Source organism: Bos indicus, chromosome 7 (assembly GCF_029378745.1).
Source record: "Bos indicus isolate NIAB-ARS_2022 breed Sahiwal x Tharparkar chromosome 7, NIAB-ARS_B.indTharparkar_mat_pri_1.0, whole genome shotgun sequence".
Lineage (NCBI taxonomy): Eukaryota > Metazoa > Chordata > Mammalia > Artiodactyla > Bovidae > Bos > Bos indicus.
The window spans coordinates 53,479,747-53,489,161 of record NC_091766.1 but is presented as its reverse complement, the minus strand read 5'-3'; the positions used below and the strand labels follow the sequence as shown (position 1 = coordinate 53,489,161).

Below are 9,415 nucleotides of genomic sequence, written 5' to 3'. Positions count from 1 at the left end.
TGAAGTAGCCCCACACATTTGCTATCCTTCTTGTCTCTGGATCTTCCCACACATGTGTATACTTTAAATGGACCTCAGCACATTAGAGGTCCTGAGAAGCCCTGAAGTAAATAATACTGTGAGATTTTGCCTAACCCAGTATTTCCCATATTTCTTGGAACGCAGAATCCTGTTTTTTTCCCCCAGTGTTACATCCACATAGTGCTCTAGGAAATACATTCAGAAAGTGCACAATATCATAAACAATGGAAGAGGAGCCTAAGGAGAAAGGGGTAATTACTGGTCTTTTGGTTGCCATTTTAGTGGTTGCAAAATAGAAATTTTGTCATGGGGAACAAATACACTTTCTAAAGCAATTAGAAAGCTATCATATCCAACTTTATTTTTTTTTTTTTTCGTGCTTGCCCTCAAAGAACACTTGGTTCTTATCCACCTAATTCTGCCCCACCGGCTGTGTCTGCTCCGCAAAATCCTGCTCCCCCGCCCGCGAACCCTAGGTCTCTCTGCCCTCGCTGTCAAAAAGGATATCATTGGGCAAGGCACTGTAGGTCAAGATTCCATAGAAATGGAACCTTTTTGGGCCCCAACCAGCAGTAGGGAAACGGACTGAGGAGCCAGCCCCAGGCCCCGACAACGACTGGGGCAGCCTCACTGAACCCATTCATTCCCTTCTCCCGTCGCAGAACTCATCAGAGCAACCCCAGGCAACGCAGGACTGGACCTCAGTTCCACCACCTCAACAATATTAACACCAGATAGCCCCACTATAAAAATCCCTACAGGCGTTAAAGGTCCATTACCGACTGGCTTGGTCCATATCCAACTTTAAAACCTTATTAATGGATGGACTTTTCTTCCACAGGAATTCACATTCTGTTAGATGACTCTGGGTTTGAGGTGATGTTGTGGTTTTTAGTGGGTTCCTGGGTCTATTGAAGATGGCACTGTTGGGGCAGAGGAGGGCAATATTTCAAGAGAGAAAATTATTCCATCAGTTTTTTCTAGGGAGAAGCCAGTAGGAAAAATCAATACTCAGCACAGGGCAAAAGTATATAATATCTGTTCTTTCTGCAACAGTGGATGATGGCAGGTTTCTTTCATTTTCTCCCTTACTTCCCTTTGTATTTCTTTTCCAGAATTTCCCATTGTTCTATTCTTATTACCCAAAACTCATGTATAGAAAAATTTTACTTATAAAACTTGTGGCTGTAATACTCTTAAATTAAAATACTAGCATTTTTCCATGTACAAACTAGACATTTTTTAAAGGTTGTTTTGTCTAAAAAAGTGACAGTGTGAACAACCCCTCTGCTTTCCAAAGCTGGCCTGATGACCTGGGCCTGCCTAGAAAGAAGTTTTCTGTGTTCTGTCATGAAACGAAAAAAAAAAGTGAATGTGTAATGAATTTTTTATGAAGCTACATGTATTCCATTTAAATAAGTGCTTTTTGAGATATGTCCTTCCCATATATTTGGTATTGGTATACTCATTTTTTTTAATAATAAGCAAAGATAGTAGCTGTAGTCTTTTTAAACATCCTTTGGCAAATTAAAATTTGGAAATCTTATGTCCCATCAGCCATAGGATACTGACCTCTGGACTAATCAAATGGAAGAATGAGTGGCTAAACACAGAGTAAAGCTAGAAACATCAGAGACACAGGTCCTAATCCTTCCTCATCACTGAGTGACCACGACCTCAGAAAACCCAAACTGAAGCACTGGAATAACCTGTTTCCCTACCTATAAATTGGCGAAAGCAATTGGAATCTATTTTTTAGGGCTATTGTTACTGATAAAGTATCATAAATGACAAGGAGGAAAGGGTCAAATAATATATCCATGTGTATAAAAGAGAAAATAGCAGACAGATCTACTAAATTGATTTAAAAGATTTAATTTCCTACTGTTTTCAATTTTTTTTAATTGAAAAAATAAAATCAGAAGTCCCATTGAACACCATTGAATTATCTTTGAACTGAGCTATTTATGGAGTCACAGAACCATGGAGCTTTAGAACGAAAAGAGATTATGGAAAACATCCAGTGCAATCACACTGCTTTAAAGGCAAGGAAACTGAATACTAGAGAATAAAGATACTTCCCAAAGGTCACTTATTTAAAGAATGAAAACAGTCTAATAAGAAAAGATACCTTCTGAAACCTGAATAAGAAATAAGATCTTATAAAAAAGAAACATGGGGTTTCCATCCCTAGATTTTAATGCTGGCTTTGACACATAGATTTGAATCTGTTACTTAACTGAGACCCAATGTCTTCATCTTTTAAATAGCACTGATAATTAACATCTCATAAAAGTATAGTTAAGAACAAATGAAATAATATACAAAGCACACTGAAGGGGCACACAATGAATGCTCAATAAATTATAACTTGAATTTCTATTATGTGAACTTTAAAAACCTCACAATTTACCATACCTGCTTAAAAGTACTCAATTTGTGGGTTTTAAATGAGCTGAGTAAGAAATAAGACCTAAATATTTGATGTCCTACCAAAAATATTTTTATCTTTATTAGTTCAGATAGTTCCCTTCAATTTCTATTCATAGCATTCCTGAAAGACAATGTCGGGCTTTTTCAAACTTGAAATCACCATCTGACACACTTCCACTTTAGGATGGCATTTGCTTGACACCACTGAAAACAAGTTGGTCACTGAAATATCCCAAAGTTTATTCCACTATGGAGAAATCCTAGCACTTCAAAGCGTGTTATTTTCTTTCTTATCTAACAAAATTTTATGAAGATGAGGATTGTAGTACTTAAAATCTAGTTAAGAATGTCTTCAAATCATCTTTTTCAAAGTTATGCCGAAAGCAAAATCTTGAACACTGGACAGACATGGGTTTTAACTGAAGTCACTTGCTGACTGTGTGACCTTAGACAGTGAGGTAGTTCATCCAAGCCTCAAGAGTTTTAAGTGTAAAATGGGGATAATAATAGTATCAACCTCAAGGAATTTTGTGAAGATTAAAGGTTAGGATGCATATTAAAAGCTTACTTAGACCACTGTCTGCACTGTATTGTGTTCCCCAAAAAATTTTAGCTAAATTAAATGGTAACTACGAAAATCCCATGGATGGAGGAGCCTAGTAGGCTGCAGTCCCTGGGGTCGCTAAGAGTCGGACATGACTGAGCGACTTCCTTTCACTTTTCACTTTCATGCATTGGAGAAGGAAATGGCAACCCACTCCAGTGTTCTTGCCTGGAGAATCCCAGGGATGGGGGAGCCTGGTGGGCTGCCATCTCTGGGGTCGCACAGAGTCGAACACGACTGAAGCAACTTAGCAGCAGCAGCATCAGGGACTTCCCTGGTGGTCCAGTGGCTAAGACTTCACACTCCCAAGGCCAGGGTTCAATCTCTGATCAGGACGCTAGATCTCACATGCCTCAAATAACACCTGGTATAGCCAAATAAATAGATAAATATTAAAAATTAAATGGTGAGGGGGGAAATAAAATTAACAAATAAGTAAAAATTAAATGGTTACTAACCTCTTTGTTGGAAGATGAACTTTGATAAGTCTCATTTTTATAATCTTCTGTTTCTTCTGGCAGACGTTAGATAAAATTATAAAAGAACTGATTTTCAGCCTACTCCTGTAAACTGTTGAGGGCAGATGCTTGCATGAAGATGGAACTGGAGGTAGGCTTCCTCCCTTGTTCTAACAAGAGCCTCAAGTTCAATTCAGGATTCTAAAAAGAAATAGATCTGCTGGTTACTTTGGAACCATCAGGATCTTCGAGTTTAGAGAAGCTTCCCTGCTGTCCTAGTGGAAAATAGTCCCCAAACTTAGTCTGCACTATTATTCTACATATCAGACTCCTGATTGTTTCCTTCAGTGTAGACATAACAATTTGAAGCTATTTTGTTTATTTGTTGACCCCACACACATCATCTCCCTCTCTTCCACTCCTACCCCCTCTGCTAGAATGTAAGCTCTTTGTTGGCATAGACAGTGCTGGGACTCAGTGGTTCACAGCTATAAATCCAGGGCCTAGAACAGTGCCTGTGTCTTGTAAATTCCCAGTAACTATTTGGTGAATGAATGAGTGATTTTATAAATGGGAAGCCCCAGCAGGTGCTCAGGGCTTTAGATTTTCCTTAGAAGTGTAGAAACGAAGGTGAACTGATCTTGCAGTTACCACAAGAGGAAAAGAGAACTAGTAAAATTCATGACCACATAGACTCAGTAATGAAGTCCAGAACTACATGGGACTCAGAATCCCTGTGGGGGGTTGGGGGGTTGGGGAACAAAGGAAATATATAGTAGCTGAGTGACCTCAAGCCAAAAATTTATATGCACACACACAGACACACACGTGTACACACACAGAAAGACACTATCCACTGAGACTTAGGGTAAATTAGAATTTGGTAGGTTGTTTTTTATCTGAGGCACAATAATCTGTCTTCACTTGACCCCTGGGTCACCACCCACTCACTGCCTCTTGGATCTCCTTTCTCATTGGTCCCTCCACCTTGGCCTCCTTTGCTGATTCCTCCTCGTTTTCCCAACTTCTGAACACCAGACAGTTCCAAGTTGGTCCTCAAACCTCTATTCCTTACACACTTCCTAGATGACCCCTACCTGCCTTATGTCTGCAAATACCATCTGTAGGCTAAAACCTTCAAATATCTATCCACCCTTTAATCTCCCTTCTGAACTCCAGACAGGTACCCACAACTCAGCTGTTCAGTATTCCCCCCTTGTACATCTAACAGACATAAACAGAAAAAGGGACCAGAACTGAACTCCTGATTTTTTCCCCTAAACCTGCTCCTCCTAATAGCAAATCCATTCTTGCAGTTGTTCAACCCCAAATCCTTGGAATTATCCATTTTTTCCCCTCTCTACAATCCACGTCCAATTACCGGCAAATTCTTTTGGCTGAGTCTTTGATATACACCTATAATCTGCCTACTTTTCTGCCTCCTGGCCACCACCCTGGTCCAAGTCACCATTATCTTTTGCCTAGAATGACAACAGTTCTAAAACTAGTCTCTTGGCTTCTGCCCATGCTGCCTATTTATAGTTAAAGCCTCCTCCAAGCAGCCAGAGTGATCCTATCAGAGCATAAAATTTCATCAATAATCTCCTCTAATCAAAACTCTCCAACAGTTTTCCATCTTACCAAAGTAAAAGCAAAAGCATGATCTGACCCAGAATACCTCTTCTCATCTTATTTCCATCTTTTCCCCACAATTCACTCTGCTACAACTGGTTGATAATCTGAATGGATTTCAGATTAACTTAGAAAGTATTAGTCTGAAAATTCAGGAAAAGGTTTAAAATATCTGACTATAAGTAAATGAACTGTTTAAGTTAGAGAAATATCTGATGTTTTAAATTTGCCATTCCCTGATCCCATGGTCAGAGAAGGCGATGGCACCCCACTCCAGTACTCTTGCCTGGAAAATCCCATGGATGGAGGAGCCTGGTAGGCTGCAGTCCATGGGGTCGCTAAGAGTTGGACATGACTGAGTGACTTCACTTTCACTTTTCACTTTCATGCATTGGAGAAGGGAATGGCAACCCACTCCAGTGTTCTTGCCTGGAGAATCCCAGGGACGGTGGAGCCTGGTGGGCTGCCGTCTATGGGGTCTCACAGAGTCAGACACGACTGAAGCGACTTAGCAGCAGCAGCAGATCCCATGGTATCAAATCAGCATAAATATTAATATTTTAGGGTCTTTAGTATTTGCCTGGAGTTAATCTTTTGGGCCAGAAAATGCAAATTAGATTACCTCCAAGTTTCTACTGATAACCCTTGATCTCGGTCTTGGATAGCATATCCTCTAGCTTTTAGTATTTTAGGGAGTGCTTTTTTTCACACTATAAAAGTACCAAGGCTAATATACCTGCTCCACTTAAAATATAGTCCTTCAGCAGACATGAAATCCTACTGTGTTTCAGGTAGTGGGTAGGCACTGAGGAATCAAGGATGAACAAGACATGCCCATATCTTCAAGGAACTCACACAGGAGTCCAGGTTGAAGTAAGAGGATCTGATGTTAATCATGTAATGATGGCGGGATGGCCACCGTGCTATGGAAGCCAGCTAGAGGGCACCCAGATCCGTCTAAGGAGGGTTGACAAGGTTTTCCAGAGAATATGATATCTCACTGGAAGCATAAATAATGTGCAGAAATGGGAGTACAGGGTAGGTCATATTCCAGACAGGAAGTAGAGCATGAGCAAAGCCATGAATCTGGGTGCTGGTGTGCAAGAAATAATAAACACTCAAGCCAAACCATGTTCAAGATAAGACTGGAAAGAGAGGCAGAGAGCAGGACACAGGGAACTTTATTTGGCATTTTAAGGAGTATGAGCTTTGTTTATAGGCAACAGAGAGTCACTGAAGAGGGGAGTGTGATGCTATATGGACACATTTAGAGGCAGACAGATGAGTAGGGAGGCTATGGAAGCGTCCAAGTAGAAGGTGCTACAAGTCTGAATTAGGACAGGAGGAGTGGAGATGAAGGAGAAGGAGACAAGTAGAAGAAATATTGAGTTAAAATTAGTAAAACTTATTGCAAAGGAATCCAAAATCAAAGAGTCCAAAATCACTGCAGATGGTGATTGCAGCCATGAAATTAAAAGACGCTTACTCCTTGGCAGGAAAGTTATGACCAACCTAGATAGCATATTAAAAAGCAGAGACATTACTTTGCCTACAAAGGTCCGTCTAGTCAAAGCTATGGTTTTTCCAGTGGTCATGTATGGATGTGAGAGTTGGACTATAAAGAAAGCTGAGTGCAGAAGAACTGATGCTTTTGAACTGTGGCATTGGAGAAGACTCTTGAGAGTCCCTTGGACTGCAAGGAGATCCAACCAGTCCATTCTAAAGGAGATCAGTTCTGGGTGTTCATTGGAAGGACTGATGTTGAAGCTGAAACTCCAATACTTTGGCCACCTGATGCAAAGAGCTGACTCATTGGAAAAGACCATGATGCTGGGAAATATTGAGGGCAGGAGGAGAAGGGGACGACAGAGGATGAAATGGTTGGATGGCATCACCAACTCAATGGACATGAGTTTGAGTGAACTCCAGGAGTTGGTGATGGACAGGGAGGCCTGGCGTGCTGCAGTCCGTGGGGTCTCAAAGAGCTGGACACAACTGAGCAACTGAACTGAACTGAACTGAGGGTGAAGGAGCCAAGAAGGAGGCGGCAAGCATAAACCTGAGGTTTCTATCCCTGAGGGAATTACCAAATACAAGTAGTAACAGGATCAGGCAGGAAGAAGATTTCATTGTGACGTATGTTGAACTTGCAACATTAAGGGAAAAGCATTCGTTCATTTATTCATGGATCAAGAATTCTTTATAAAGTACCTACCATGTGAATGTCCAAGTTTGAATCTGAAGGAAGAGGTCTGGACTTCAGAGAGTTGGGTGTCATTAGCTTGTGGGATGATCAGGAGTTAACCTTCAAGGATGGTTGGTACTGTACCTGGCGCAAAGGATGCTGTACTTGGGCATCTGTTGAAAAGCATGAATGAAGAGCTACTCTGCAAGAGTTTGTAAGAAGAGCAGATCTGGGAATCAATGATGAAGCTCTAGAAAATACCAATGGTTCAGGCCTGGATAAAGGATACAGAAATGGAAAAGTCAGAGATGTGGAGGACTAGAAGGGTATGGTGTCATGGACATAAAGTGAGGTAGACATAGGACCCAAGTACACACTTTATCGAGTATTAGAAGGACTTCATGAATTATTTCTAAGTTGAAGGTGAAACATGTCTTGAGACACATCTAAATAAGAATGAGCATTTCTTGTCTTCTAGAGTTTTGTCACCTTGTAATCCAAGGGCTACTGGGCAGTAGTTGCATTTCCAATCCCCAAATTTAATTACCAAGTTTATGTTATTCTGTGCTTTTGCTTTAAATCACTTTGGATAATGTTTTTCTCCATTTATGATGATTAGTTTCTGTCCTTGGTGTTAACTCCCTCAGTTCTGTCCTTAGTGTTAACTCCTTCAGTCACTCAGTTGTGACCAACTCTTTGTGACCCCATGGACTGCAGCAGGCCAGGCCCTCCTTGTCCATCACCAACTCCCAGAGTTTACTCAAACTCATGTCCATTGAGTCGATGATGCCATCTAACCATCTCATCCTCTGTTGTCCCCTTCTCCTCCTGCCTTCAATCTTTCCCAGCATCACGGTCTTTTCAAATGAGTCAGTTCTTCACATCAAGTGGCCAAAGTATTAGAGTTTCAGCTTCAGCATCAGTCCTTCCAATGAATATTCAGGACTGATTTCCTTTAGGATGGACTGGTTGGATCTCCTTGCAGTCCAAGGGACTCTCAAGAGTCTTCTCCAACACCACAGTTCAAAAGCATCAATTCTTCTGCACTCAGCTTTCTTTATAGTCCAACTCTCACACCCATACATGACTACTGGAAAAACCATAGCTTTGACTAGACGGACCTTTGTAGGCAAAGTAATGTCTCTGCTTTTGAATATGCTATCTAGGTTGGTCATAACTTTCCTTCCAAGGAGCAAGCGTCTTTTAATTTCATGGCTGCAATCACCATCTGCAGTGATTTGGGAGCCCAAAAAAATAAAGTCTGACACTGTTACCACTGTTTCCCCATCTAGTTCCCATGAAGTGATGGGACCAGATGCCATGATCTTCGTTTTCTGAATGTTGAGCTTTAAGCCAACTTTTTCACTCTCCTCATTCACTTTCATCAAGAGGCTCTTTAGTTCTTTTTCACTTTCTGCCATAAGGGTGATGTCATCTGCATACCTGAGGTTATTGATATTTCTCCCGGCAATCTTGATTCCAGCTTGTGCTTCTTCCAGCCCAGCATTTCTCATGATGTATTCTGCACAGAAGTTAAATAAGCAGGGTGACAATATACAGCCTTGATGTACTCCTTTCCCAATTTGGAACCAGTCTGTTGCTCCATGTCCAGTTCTAACAGTTGCTTCCTGACCTGCATACAGATTTCTCAAGAAGCAGGTCAGGCGGTCTGGTATTCCCATCTCTTTAAGAATTTTCTACAGTTTGTTGTGATCCGCACAGTCAAAGGCTTTGGCATAGCCAATAAAGCAGAAATAGATGTTTTTCTGGAACTCTTTTGCTTTTTCCATGATCCAGCGGATGTTGGCAATCTGATCTCTGGTTCCTCTGCCTTTTCTAAATCCAGCTTGAACACCTGGAAGTTCACAGTTCACATATTGCTGATGCCTAGCTTGGAGAATTTTAAGCATTACTTTACTAGCGTGTGAGATGAGTGCAATTGTGCAGTAGTTTGAGCATTCTTTGGCATTGCCTTTCTTTGAGATTGGAATGAAAACTGACCTTTTCCAGTCCTGTGGCTACTGCTGAGTTTTCCAAATGTGCTGGCATATTGAGTGCAGCACTTTCACAGCATCATCTTTT

General features: G+C 41.0%; 1 protein-coding gene across 2 annotated transcripts in view; it reads right to left on the bottom strand.

Annotated features, from left to right (window-relative positions):
• Positions 1-1,880: 1,880 nt before the first annotated feature.
• Positions 1,881-9,415, bottom strand: part of LOC109562158 (uncharacterized) — a 446,088-nt gene continuing 438,553 nt past the window's right edge. For both annotated transcript variants that reach the window (XM_070792111.1, XM_070792110.1), the window contains 2 exons: positions 3,517-3,717; positions 1,881-3,422 (listed from right to left, as the gene is read on the bottom strand). The gene's annotated coding sequence lies outside the window, so the exon portion shown is untranslated. The remainder of the gene's footprint in view (positions 3,423-3,516; positions 3,718-9,415) is intronic.